Consider the following 14,193-nt stretch of genomic DNA (forward strand, 5'->3'; position numbering starts at 1 on the left):
CTCATTATCCCATTTACAAGGAGCAGATAAAAGGTCCAGAGTTAATTTCAAGTGTGCTATTTGCATTTGGAATCTGTTGATGTCAGCTAAATATGAGATCCAAATAGCTGTCACTATCAGTGAAGCAAGCCATCATTAGGCTGAAAAAACAAAACAAACCCATCAAAGAGATAGCAAAAACATTAGCTGTGGCCAAATCAACTGTTTGGAACATCCTTAAAAAGAAAGAAAGCACTGGTGAGCTCAGCAACACCAAAAGACCCGGAAGACCAGGGAAAACAACTGTGGTGGATGACCGAAGAATTCTTTCCCTGGTGAAGAAACCACCCTTCACAACAGTTGGTCAGATCAAGAACACTCTCCAGGAGGTAGGTGTATGTGTGTCAAAGTCAACAATCAAGAGAAGACTTCACCAGAGTGAATACAGAGGGTTCACCACAAGATGTAAACCACTGGTGAGCCTCAAAAACAGGAAGGCCAGATCAGAATTTGCCAAACAACATCTAAAAAAGCCTTCACAGTTCTGGAACAACATCCTATGGACAGATGAGACCAAGATCAACTTGTACCAGAGTGATGGGAAGAGAAGAGTATGGAGAAGGAAAGGAACTGCTCATGATCCAAAGCATACCACCTCATCAATGAAGCATGGTGGTGGTAGTGTCATGGCGTGGGCATGTATGGCTGCCAATGGAACTGGTTCTCTTGTATTTATTGATGATGTGACTGCTGACAAAAGCAGCAGGATGAATTCTGAAGTGTTTCGGGCAATATTATCTGCTCATATTCAGCCAAATGCTTCAGAACTCATTGGACGGCGCTTCACAGTGCAGATGGACAATGACCCAAAGCATACTGCAAAAGCAACCAAAGAGTTTTTTAAGGGAAAGAAGTTGAATGTTATGCAATGGCCAAGTCAATCATCTGACCTGAATCTGATTGAGCATGCATTTCACTTGATGAAGACAAAACTGAATGATGTCTATGCATTCCAGACTTCAGGCTGTAATTGACTGCAAAGGATTTGCATCCATTTATTAAAAAGGGAAAGTTTGATTTATGATTGTTAATCCGTCCCATTACTTTTGGTCCCTTAAAAAGTGGGAGGCACATAAATAAACTGTTGTAATTCCTACACCGTTCACCTGATTTGGATGTGAATACCCTCAAATTAAAGCTTAAAGTCTGCAGTTAAAGCACATCTTGTTTGTTTCATTTCAAACTCATTGTGTTGGTGTATAGAGCCAAAATGATTAGAATTGTGTCGATGTCCCAATATTTATGGACCTGACTGTATGTTAGTGGCTACCAGGATGTGATGTCACACTTTGGCGCCTCAGCTTGTGGTAGCTCTAAGCCGCGCGATTTTGGATATTTAAACAGACGAAACCACTATGGACACATAGCTCTTGGAAAAAGTCCACCGGGATGAAACGCGTTGAGCGGAGAAGAAGCTGTCAGTATCCCCCTAAAAAACACGAGATTTCACCACTTTCCTCTGCCTGATTCATCTTCCCACAGCACTTTGGGAGAAGAATCCTGATTATCTGAAGGCATCGAAGTTGGATTCGTTTTAAAGGGGACTTAGCCCAGGAGACTGACAAGCATTCTAGCACAAACTGATATATGTCTTTTTGTGCCACTTCACTTGTGAGTGTACATATTTGTTTTTTAACTTTATTACTGTGTTATTAAATACTTCACTATATATGTTTTATTTTTTATCTCTTTATATGACTCATATGGAAAACATATGGTAAATATACACACGATTTGTGACTGTGGCGCCCCCTTTTGGTATATGTTTTTAACTATACCTTCTGTACATTTGTATATCTTTGGGAATTGGGAGTGATCCCTTATCTGGAGTGGCCAACCTGCACTATCTATGCACTTTATCCCGCACACCGCTTCTGTATATTAATGTTGTAGCTCTAAGCCAGCAAAGGTAAGGTAATGCAGCAAACAAGCAGGATGAGAGTGAGGGATGTAGAAAATTGTTAGACTATTAGTAGACTTGGAGATTAATGTTGGTCCCAACTGCATTTCATTTGAATTTTGGGCCAATCGAGTGATCAGTCAAATTACTTAAACTCCAAGCTGAAGTGTACCCCGAATCTCCATTTTGGTTTATGATTCTGAATTCTACACATGGCACCAAAAAATAGAGTTGACTGAGGGGGAAAAAATGGTACTAGATCAAGAAAAAAGTGGCAATGCCAATGGATGGAAAAGAAGAAGGAATATATACTGTGGCAAAATTAACCTTGCCACTTGTGCCTGGAGAGGACTACTTGCCAGTCTCTTGCCATGTGATTTTGGTCCCTGGGAGGTTTGGCCCTTTAAATACAAGATTTGGGCATAATGGATTTGTGTTGTGCTGCTGCTGGCCCTTTAAGAACCATCTGGGGACATACTGTGACTTTTGGGAACAATGCCCCTTTAAGACTATGGCCCCTTGAAGATATTGCCTGTTAAAGAGTATTTTAGCAGATTGAATTTTAAAAGACTTGATGCACATTTAGATTGTATTGGAGCAGTTCTGCAGCTTTAAATTGGCACTTCGGATGAAGTCGAAGTGCCGAAGTAGTCGAAGTGGCCGCCATTCGACAAACCAACACGTGGCGGCGGCGATCTTTGTTCATTCAAACGAGGTCAGCGGTATGTGTAGCCAAATCCATGGAACTGAAATCGGCTACACATTTCAACGAACACCGCTGACCCTTACCTCCTACACTCCATTTTTAGCTGCAGAGACTAAGTCCCGTTCTGCAGTTTGAACTCACTGCTATACTAAGCTAAATGCACGAACGGCTAACTTTTTATCTACTGGGGGGATTTGTATGATTTTTTGTTATGTTTATATTTAAAGCATGCTGATTCTGAATATGATGCATATTTTTTAAGTTACAGTATATGTATAAAAAGTGTATTTTTCCTGCCTGTGATAAATTACATTAACCCATTGTGTTCAGTAATTATATCACAGGCAGAGGGGAGGGATTGTATGTTGGTGCTGGGTGTGTTTTACGGTTTGCCTGTAAATGATTGGTTGTACTGTCTCCCACCCTGTGGGATGTCCCCTTGCATGGGGACTTGCATAAAAGCCAGTGTGTGGTCATTAAAATCAGATCATCTTGAACCTTTCTTGAAGCCTTGGCTTATGTTTGGGGGAAGGGATACCTACACTCTAGGGATTGCTATAATCACTTACAGCAATACTCACTTACAGTAAGCTCTCGCAACAGCTTGATTAGTTCCTGCTACGCTCTCTGGATTTAGGAGAGGTTCACCCACTGGGAGCTGGATCCTGGTCGTGGATCCAGGGTGGATGGAGACGGCGAGACCCCGGCGCAGCTGTATCGCTGGGAGTGGGGTCTGCAGTGCTGATGGTGTCGGTTGGAGTGCTTGGAGACCTCAGCGAGCACTAGGCGCATCGATTGGCGGAGGTACTCAGTTGGAGTGCCAGCGGTCCGTTACATATACATCTAATTATATTTAATAAATATATACTATATCAATTTATAAATGTAGAGTCCTTATTGCTCCTCCCTTTTTCACTATTTTGGTTGCTTACTCTCTCTTGATCTCTTAAAAATGGCTGGAAATATTATTATATATTTTGCAGCGTACTGCACAATATATGCATACTATTTTTTATGTATATATTTTGCAGTACACTCGCCCATGTTTGTGCCATTTTGATTCGTCCAAACAGTTTTTTCAAAATTCTATGCATGGATAAAATTCTTTCAAATCAAAACACCACATGAACGAATCCCAAATCAACTTTCACAAATGTATATATTTTTGAATGAATCGATTAAACCATTTTTTTTTTTTTTTTAATACTGTAAACAAATCTTTTGTTTAGTGTTAATCTGCTTGAATATGTTTTCCCACTGAGTGGAGGGACATTACTATAAGCAATTCAATGAAATTAAATGGTTATAGTTTACACAGTACTGATATCGATCCAAATATTGTTATTTTTTATATTCACAGGAAGCCCAAATTATTATTACAAGTGCACTTGGAATGGAGCGCGAATTAGACAGCAGGTATTTGGTATTCAAAATAAGACTCTGTTGTTTATTCTTCAGTTGGTTTTTTATACATTAAAAAGTAAGTGCTTACTTGCAAATACTCATTGGACAGTAGTAGGAAGGGAGTAAGAGGGTGAAACGAGTACAGATAAGACATAGGGATGAACGTCATGTACATATAACAAATAAGTTCTGAGAAAGAGAAAGAACAGAATGATTTGAGAAGACAGACAGGAACTAGACATATATGTTCTCAAGTGTCGTTTTAAGCACCAAGCATTTCCTGAGTTCAAGTTAGCCAATTTTAATATAGGATATCAAAATATGACACCTATAAGATCGAGCCTTGGAATCAAGATAAATTCTATCACAGTTATGCTTGTAAGAAATATGCTTGTAAGAAAAATGGCAGCATTTGTGAAAAAAATATTGTGTGTGAGTTTCAGGGGATTATGGGACATTAACAACAGTAGTGTTTCCTCTATTTGTTACCCCACTTTATCTTGTAATTAAGAGACATGAAAGTTCTAAGTGATTTTTAAAATTATTTATATTGTATCATGCAAAACATTAGGTGGATATATTTTGTGAAAACATTTATATTCTTGCACGTGTCCTGAAAGTACATTTAATATTTTTTTTACCTAGATGCCACACTGTCTTGCCTTGCGTACCTTATAAAACATACTATTTTTAACAAACATAAATTAAAATGGTTAAATACTATATTTGTGGATATATACATGGAATTGGATGGTATTTTGTGAAATACAAATTTTTAAAATTTTCAGGGATATTTACTAAACTTGGGATTTAGTGAAATTCAAATGCTATCCCAAAATAGTTGAGATGAATAGTTCCCTAGCTCCTGACTAACCTCACCTGCGCTGTATTTCGGCCACACTCTTATAATCATAGGAATAATGTCCATACACAGTACATTCAATTTGCTTAAACAATGTATGTGTCATTCAAATAGTACTGCAGGCTGTTTTAGGATTCTGTAGATACGTCTTGAAATAAGTATTGTATACATCGATCCTTAGACGCTCCTCTATGAGATAAAGAGGAAGATATCTTGTTTAAAACCCCTCTGTGTGAGACTCAGGGACTGACTGGAAACCCAGTTGGAAAATGTAGATTTTAATAAATGAATTACTGACATAATAGTCAGTGGTTAATTTTCTATATTCCTAAATAAATTTTGCATGGCAACATCATAAAACATTCTGTTCATATAAGCTAGTGATGAAGAGAGCTAGTTATGAAAAAAACAAAAACAACAAAAAACAAATAAAAGCTTTCCGTGGGTTATTTATATAACAAACACCATGACATGTGCCTTTAATTGTTTGGTTAATGTTTCTGACTTTAAATGAAAATGAATCTCATTCACCGAAGCTATTCTTTTATGTGTTTTTTTTTTTTTGGTGTAGGTATATGGTTGCCTGCGCTGAGGCTTGTATATCAAAGTAGGTGTACAATGATATAGAGTAAATATGCATATACTTTGCGAGATTATATATATCTAAAGCATTGAAAAGCGTAGCATACAGGATTATGGTTGATAGTTGTAATGCACAGTTATGCATTATGCGAAGCTGTGAATAGTGCGTTGTACTAAAACCATATCTAGAGTCATAAGAATAGTTTTGATGCATGTAGTAAAACATAACACTTTTGCACCTATGTAGCTCAGGTTTTATGTGTGTTTTTAAAGGAATAAATAGTAGCAAATATAATAATTTCATTCCATTTAATATTTTGATACGTGTGTATTATCTACCTGTTTCAAGGTTTGCCCTCACAGAGCATAAATGGATTCTGGTAGCTGTAAAAAATCATTTAGAAGGTATAGAAAGAAGGCTATCAGAAGGAGAGATAAAGCTGGATTGAAGATACAAATAGCAATTTCGTAACCTCCCAACTTTCGTTTAATTTGTGGGATATTGAGACTTGTGACCTTCCCTTTCCAAGGTTGGTACAACATTTGAACAATGATTATTTGTGGATCTTCTCAACAACTATAAAACATGTTAACCAAGTAACATTTTTATCTTCAAACAAGCAATCATACTTCCCGCTGAAACTTTTTCCAAGGACCGCTTGTCAAATATCTCTTTCCGAGATAAAAAGAGGTAATAAAGTTGTGTGACAAGGCATCAGAGACAGTTTATGATGGAAGTGGTGATATTTAATCACTTGCAGAGTTTCTGCTGAGATTACTTTGGTATGCTAGTTTCACAAGCAGAAAAGGAGGAAAAAAAGAGATATCTGATGAGATTGCAAACAAACTGAATTGCTGCCAGCAGAGGCCTTCATGTAAGAAATGATTACCGAACACAAGCTATTTTTTCTGCTTACTTTGATCAGTTATTCTATGCTTATGTGTGAATGTTTGTTGAGTTACTGCATCCAGGTATTATATTTTTGTAAAAAGTCTTTTTAGAAGTAGCACAAAAAGATAAATATTTTGTATATGTTATTAACAGGTGGGTGGATGAGTGGGAGTTTTGGGTTAACCCCTTCTGGAGTACTTCTGTATACCCCAGAAGAATATTGCTTTTATATATTAAATATTTTTTTTTTCAATATTTGTAATTCTATTCTAACAAGATAAGTTTTTTAGTTAAATGATGGGTACATATTTAAAATAATGGAATTGTATTAACATATCTTAGAAGCATGTGGAAAGTACTTTTTTCATTGTATTTTCTTAGTATTTCATAGGACACTAAGCATCAGAACCGCTAGTGCTGCATATAGTTGCTTTGGTACAAAGAGCCTCTCCCTGCACCCTCTCCTCTGTAAACACTTACTTTGTTCAAATGTTTATTTCAGATGTTTTGTCCAAGCCAATTGCCTTTTAGGCCACACCCAAATTAATCAATCATCCCGGACTTAAGTGTGAAGTCTAAGACTTTACAGGTATATCTCGGAGTATAGTTTTGTCCAGGTGTGCATTAAAAGGCATATGATTTGAATGAACAGTCCAAATTGAACTTTGCGTATTCGTATTCGGTAATTGCAATATTACAGAAAATTTCGATTTTTGCTCAGTTAGTCAGAAAGGTTAAAGAAGGCAGCGAGCTACAATGTTGGCAGGCTTTGAAAGGGAATAACCCCTGGTTTAAATTGATTTTGTAGATGCAGAAATTGGCCACAAGAAATATCTATACACATAAAGGTGAATCATTTATTTCATACATTAAAAATAGAAAGAAGATTTCTTATCACCCTCTGAGGGATGAGTGCTTATCGTGAAAAAATAATAAAGTGATTGGGTAAACCCCCTAGTGAAAGAAAATACAAGAAAAACAGCAAAGAAAAACTATTATATACAACTGTACTCTATTAGGTTGAAATTCTCTGGTACTGACAGGAAGCCAAATTGTTTATATAATATCTCTTGTAGTTGCAACTGTCGAAAAAAATAGTAACAAAATGTTATTGGGTAATTAGACAGTATTGGGTTATAACCAGAGAAGAGAGTAGCTGGCCAAAGTAGAGTCCCAGAGAAAAAGAGATAAAAGGGAGCTGTCTTGATATGGCTGCTAATGATTTGGTAGATATTCTCAGTTATGCCTTGGTAAGCACATAGACTTATGCCGGGTTGATCTCTATTTTTTTCTGTCTGCTGAGAGGTAATAACTCGTTCTGTGCTTTAGAGGGCACCTATCTCATTGATAAATATCAAAGATAGAGGCAATACCTGCATGGCAGATGTCTTGTTGTACGGATGTATGGTTGTTTTTCATGATGGATATATGTTTGTTGTATTGCTATATGTGTATAATTCTGTAAAAAAATTGAATAAAGAATTTATAAAAAAACAAAAAACTTTTTACGATCCCCACCTCTTCTCAAAGGTGGTATGTGGTCAATTGCCATTAACTTAAGGGGTGGAAGTGTATGTACCAACCATAAAAAGTGCATGGCTACTGGTAATTCCGACTTGTTGTCCCGGTAGGCTATTCGGATACTCGAGCGATGGTTTCTGATCCGCTCCCTCAATGGGAGATCAGTTTTCCCTACATATGCCAGACCGCAGGGACACGTTAATTTATATGTGACATAATCAGTAGTACAAGTTATAGTTATAAGAATAGTTATAAGAAAGTACTGTCTCCAACAGTTCCATGGTGAATTCCACAGGGGGTCCCTGATAATATGAAGATTCTGCCATATTTTCTGGTGGCGTCTATACTGTCCTTGTGTGGTATGATGGTATATAAGTTCTTAACATCACACGTCAAGAGTGTTACTGGTTCTGTCGGTAGCGTAATTGTAGATATCTGTTGTAGAAAAGCTGGAGTGTCCTTTAGGCAGGTAGGTAGATGTTCTACCGTCTCCTTCATTAGGAAATCTAACCATTGTGCTATTGGTTCCAGTACTCCCTCTTTAGCAGAGACAATTGGTCACCCTGGTTGGTTGATTCTGTCTTTGTGTATCTTCGGTAAAGTATACACGGTAATCTGCATAGTTCTGAATAACTATGCCGCCCCCCTTGTCAGCTGATCTGATGACTATGTTCTTTTCCTTGGAGAGGGAGGTAATAATTTCTCTATCTCTGGCTGAGCAATTAGAATGTGACTTCCTTAGATTTTTTTAAATATCTTTGGCTTCTTTGATCGTAAAAAGTTTTTTATAGTGGCTTGATTGGATAGGGGATCGAACCTACTTGTTTTTCTGAATTTGTTCATATCATCTGTTATAGATACATTTTTGAAACGGTCCCTAAGTCTTAGGTTACGTCCAAATTTGTAAAGTTCGATTTCCCATTGTAGATGGTTGGGTCCAGTTGTTTATACAAAAGACAAGCCTTTATTCAGTAATAGCATTTCGTCTGGTAAAAGTGATCTGACAGATAAGTTGAACACTGGAATCATTGACGTTGCCAGGGGGGCTTCCCTCTTGCCCCAGAAGGTTCTCCCCTTCTGGCCTCGTCTGGTAATGTACCTCTTCCCCTGTCTTCCCCGTGTCTGTATTGGTTCCGTGTGCGTATTCCTTGGTGACCAATGTTGGGTATTTCTAAAAACAGAGTTGAGTCGGAGGTTCCTGCTTTGTTGTTAGAAATTTCTGTGTTAGTGTCTGATCCTGAGTTTTGTCTATAGTAAACTGACGTGGTTTGAATATTAGTCTGCGCTTTCTGGCAAACCTGGGTAAGTCAATTTTACCGCTAAGCCATTTTTATACCCTATGTACTTTATAATCTGCATCAACCTTCTCCTGCTTTTCTCTTTTAAATCTGAACAAGTCAGTTTTGTAATGTGTTACATTATCCTCAAGTTGCAATAATGCTGGTGCTACTTCAGATGAAGAGAAAAGTAATGCTTGCTGTGTCTTCTGAAATTCTTCTATTTACTTGTATAAGGTTACAGATGTTTGGGCTGTGTAACCTGTGGACATATGGTCCCAGGCAAGATGTTCACACATCCACATACAGGGGAAAAGTACACCATAAGTCATCATTTAACTTGTACTACTGATTATGTCATATATAAATTAACGTGTCCCTGCGGTCTGGCATATGTAGGGAAAACTGATCTCCCATTGAGGGAGCAGGTCAGAAACCATCGCTCGAGTATCCGAATAGCCTATCGGGACAACAAGGTAAGCCGCCCAACAGCAGTTAGAGAAAAAACTGTCAGTTAGTGCTCAGTAAAGCCTTGCTCTTCTGAGCACTAACTGACAGTTTTTTTCTCTAACTGCTGTTGGGCGTCTTATCCGCTTCCAACCATACAAAATACAAATTTGAGCACAGACCTTTTTCAAATAAATGTTTCCTTTCTCCTTCAGAACACCAAGACTTTTGTAGGGAGAAATGCAGTCTTACACACTGCTTGTCCTTCTCCCTGTGAATCCCTAACAGTGAAATTTTATAGCAGGCCTGTGGTAATCATTGCCAACAAGTGAGCAACTATCTGGGTGATCCAGAACTCCTGGACTGGATTTCTCACCTGCTGTGCTGTATGTAAACTGTGGAATGGAGCACTGGCCCTCCCTTAACTCCAAATGCTCCACCCCAGGAACCCATTTTAAACCGCAAACTTGCTCTGATTAAAACAGACAGACCTTCTTTCTGGGGCTATTAATTTACATATTCCAATACTTTTGAAGAAATATACACTCCATCCATAACAATGCTGTGCATTCTGTCACAGTATATATTTCTTTATTTTATTTATTTATTTGTTTCATTTTTCATTATTCCAGTCTGTCTTAATTCATTTTCAATAGAAATTAGTAATTGATTGAAATTAGTCAGTTTACCAATTTTTTTCATTGAATTTCAAATGAAAAAAAATAGATATTTGAACAAAAGCCAGTGAAACTGAAACAAAAAAATATTCGAGCAAATAAATGAAAATACCAAAAAACTGTTCTTTTTGCACATGCCTAGTAAACACTGCCCTTCATATGAAAATGTAGTTTCAACATTTCTCACCAAAAAACAGTTCTAGTTTCTGCCACTCAAATGCCACTAGATGTTTTTCTTATCACTATCCTATAATATTTGCAATACTGAATTTTGATGTTCTTATGCTCAGCATAATGATCCCCAGAGAGACGCATTGGGCATCTCTACGAAGAGATGCTGATTGGTGCAGAGTGGCAATTACTGCCCATGTGCAGTATGAATCTCAATACCAAATTACAAAGTCCCACAAAGTAATAATGCTAAGGGTAGATACATAGACAGTGAAAATTTGGGTATCAACAACTCTGAAGCCTATTATATAAAATTAATATTTTAGAAATACATTATACTCACAGTGTCTTAAACCATTAACTCCCACGGTGTTTCATTTCTCTGGCCTTAAAGCCAATGGGAAGGACAGATGGAAAGATGGAAACATCTGACAAAAACCAATGTTCTTTAACTTTATAGAACAATTTTAGCATTTCGCAGGCATAGGCAACCTTCGGCACTAAAGATGTTTTGGACTACACCTCCCATGATGCTTTGCCATCATTATGGGTGTAAGAGCATTATGGGGGATGTAGTCCACAACATCTGGAGTGCCGAAGGTTGCCTGATTTAGGACATGTAGACACTGTGTAAAACTTAACTGTTAATTGGAGTTTTATTTTTTATTTTTTTTATTATTCTGTTTACAAAGGTTATGTGTTCTAAAACCTCAAGATTCCCACCACAATTGGGCCAAGATGCCAACCTGTTTGTTATAGAGCATGCAGAGGCTAGAACATTAAGGAGTGTGTTTTTAAGAAATAAAATACCACCCAGAGATTATTTTGCAATAAAATTAACAAATGTTTAAACGTTTATAGGAAATGATTTCCTAATTCTCCTAGCTTAGCCAGGCTTTACATTTTCCAGCTGTTTTATTCTGAGAAAGTTATAAAATGCAATACTTTTTTTTTTCTTATGAATCATTAAATTCAATGTCTAACCTTGAAAAATTGCTGTTGAATAGTTTGTAGCCAGATTATTATCTTAAAAATTAACAGTTGATATATAAGAGTAATATTCATTAAGGGGGAGGAAAAATCTGCATTGAGATGGGAAAATAATTCAGTCTGTTCTTTACTATAAAAATCAAAGATTACATTTACAACTTCTTCATTCTACCTCGTTAAGCCTACGTTGTTTAATGAGGAATGGAAAAGAAATATCATTATCAGGCTTATAATAAGTATATTGAGTTCGTTACACTGAATTGTGCCATAAAGTGAGTTATCACTTATGTATTTCTGATTATTTTAGTAGCTGTCAGGACAGTCATTATCATATACGAGTGAATTGTAATTAAGACATTACTCAAATAGTGATTTAACGCAGTAACAAAAAGGTTGAGAGTAATCACTACAAAAATAGCTTGAGGAAGTCTAAGGTATGGTCAGTTGTACATATATTCAACAAATCACTATGCAGATAAGGGCCAACTAGATACGGAAGACCAATGCTTGGAGTAAGTATTCCGGTGCTATAAGTCAGGATACCATGTGGGAGTGCAAAGCAGCCCTTCAAACATCTGTGCATCAGGATCACATAGAAGCAACACAGTCCCTTACCATCTATGTGGCCATGTTAGGAGTACAAGGTTTCATGTCAGGTTCAGCTACTGTTTTGCCATTGCTACCTAGCACTCTGAATTTGCTGGCCCTGTTATAGTTTGTAAGCATTAGCACTGGTGGCAAAACAGAGAGTTGCTTTTATGGAGAATGGGACACATGAGCAACATATTTAGGGTAATGCACTTGCCAGAGCATCACACTGATACACACTGTTTAAATATAATGGATCTATAGGCACAGCATACCCTTATGAAGTGTGGCTGAATTTCCAGGGATGTACTAAATCCAAACATTCGTGGACAGGCATAAAGGAGGCAGGGGGGAGGCAGGTTAATGCCAATATATATGTTTTTTTTTTTTTTAATAATAAAAAACATTACAAGCATTATATCTCCCCTCTCTTCTTACCTTTTGCCTGGGAGGGGGGCCTTGTAGCATTTCGTGGTGGTGCTAGTGGAGAGTGAACTCTAGCCTGTGGGGCTAGAGTTCCCTCTCGTGAGACCCAGAGCGTTGCCATGCAAGATTGAACTCCTCCGGGTCTTCTCCTGTCTCCCTCCCCAGCCTGCAGCTGCATATCTCTGCCGGTGGGCCGGTGAGGGAGATCTTTGATCTCCTCAATGGCCCATCATCGAATACAGCAAGGCCAGTGCTTGGATAGCGCAGGTTGCATGGACTTGCCGGGGAGATGGCCAATGGCCACTCGGGGCACACATCTCTGTTTCAGCTCTCTGAGCATAGAATCAGTGCCTTTAGAGACTTGTGCTATTATTTCTTTAGACAGTTTTTGTGTCCACAAAAGTTGGACTCCTGGAAACAAACCTGGGAATGTGGAGCAGGAGCCACAAATAGGGACTGTCTGCTTTAACTAGAACAGTTGGGAGAAATGCACTGTAGCATTATCCTTAGGCAGGCACAGCAGCTCCCCATACCCTAGCAAAATTACAAATAACCCTGTAACAAGCTTCAAACATTTGTTGGGAACATAAGGAGGTATATTGAGACATGAACATTTGGCATGTCTAAACATCATAGTCTAGAAGGAGCCCGCTATGCTGTACCTCTTTCCAAAATATGGAAGGCCTATACTTTTTAGTCACCTTAAGGGTTAAGCTTACCTGGGAAAATCGACTGGATTACTATTTGTGTTTATTTTATTATTCTGTTTTCTCAGTATATATACTGTACTATAGACCAATAAATTACAACCTCTAAATAGTATTTAGTTTCCAACTCCTCTGAGCACCCAGCTTCTTGCCACAGTCTATCAACTTCATGACAGCTGGCTATATTTTTATGCACTAAACATCATGCTGTTGTGTTTTGGAATGTCACAGGAAAACCCAGGCCTATAAATCACCAAACAAATTCTTTAAAACATTAGGAAATTATTGAAAACACATCCTTTCTAAGATCCATTGGCATTTAATGCATGAAATCTGTTGAAATAGGCTATTACTATTGACAATAGATTGCATATTGCTGTAATGCCTCATTAACTGAATTATTACTTAGAATATACGACAGTATATTTTTCAGTGGAATTATTTTTTTTCTTTTGTTTTGTATTTAGTAATTAAAACAAATTCCTAATAGATACTTGTGATGAGAGCAACTTCGCCACTGGTTTTTGGAGGGGCCTGTTTGCCAGGCTCCTACCCTGGGACTATGGGCCCTGTGATAACCCATGTTCAAAAGTACTGTTTCTGTCCCTTGGACTTTTAACTGTAACAGATTAAAACATGTGGCGGCGGCCATCTTAAATTGTCAAGCAGTGTTTTGTCGTCGAGTGTATGGAACTGTTTTGGGCATGGGACCATGTGCACGGTAGGTCAAAAATAAGACTTCCAGGAAATTCCTGAACCCCTGAACTGATCTGGGTGATTTTTGGATATGTTGTTCACCCAGATCAGGGCTATCAGAGGATGTGGGGATATGTTGTATTTTGCGTGTACTTTTTGGGGTTTGTAAAAATGTATGTTTTTTCTGCTTAGAGTTAATTGAGTTAGTCCATTGTCTTTGTTAATTATATCACAGGCAGAGGGGAGGGATTATGTACACTGTATGGGAGTGACTGAATGTAAAACTTTGTTTTTATTGGCCTGTTGTT

Source organism: Pelobates fuscus, chromosome 6 (assembly GCF_036172605.1).
Source record: "Pelobates fuscus isolate aPelFus1 chromosome 6, aPelFus1.pri, whole genome shotgun sequence".
Classification (NCBI taxonomy): domain Eukaryota; kingdom Metazoa; phylum Chordata; class Amphibia; order Anura; family Pelobatidae; genus Pelobates; species Pelobates fuscus.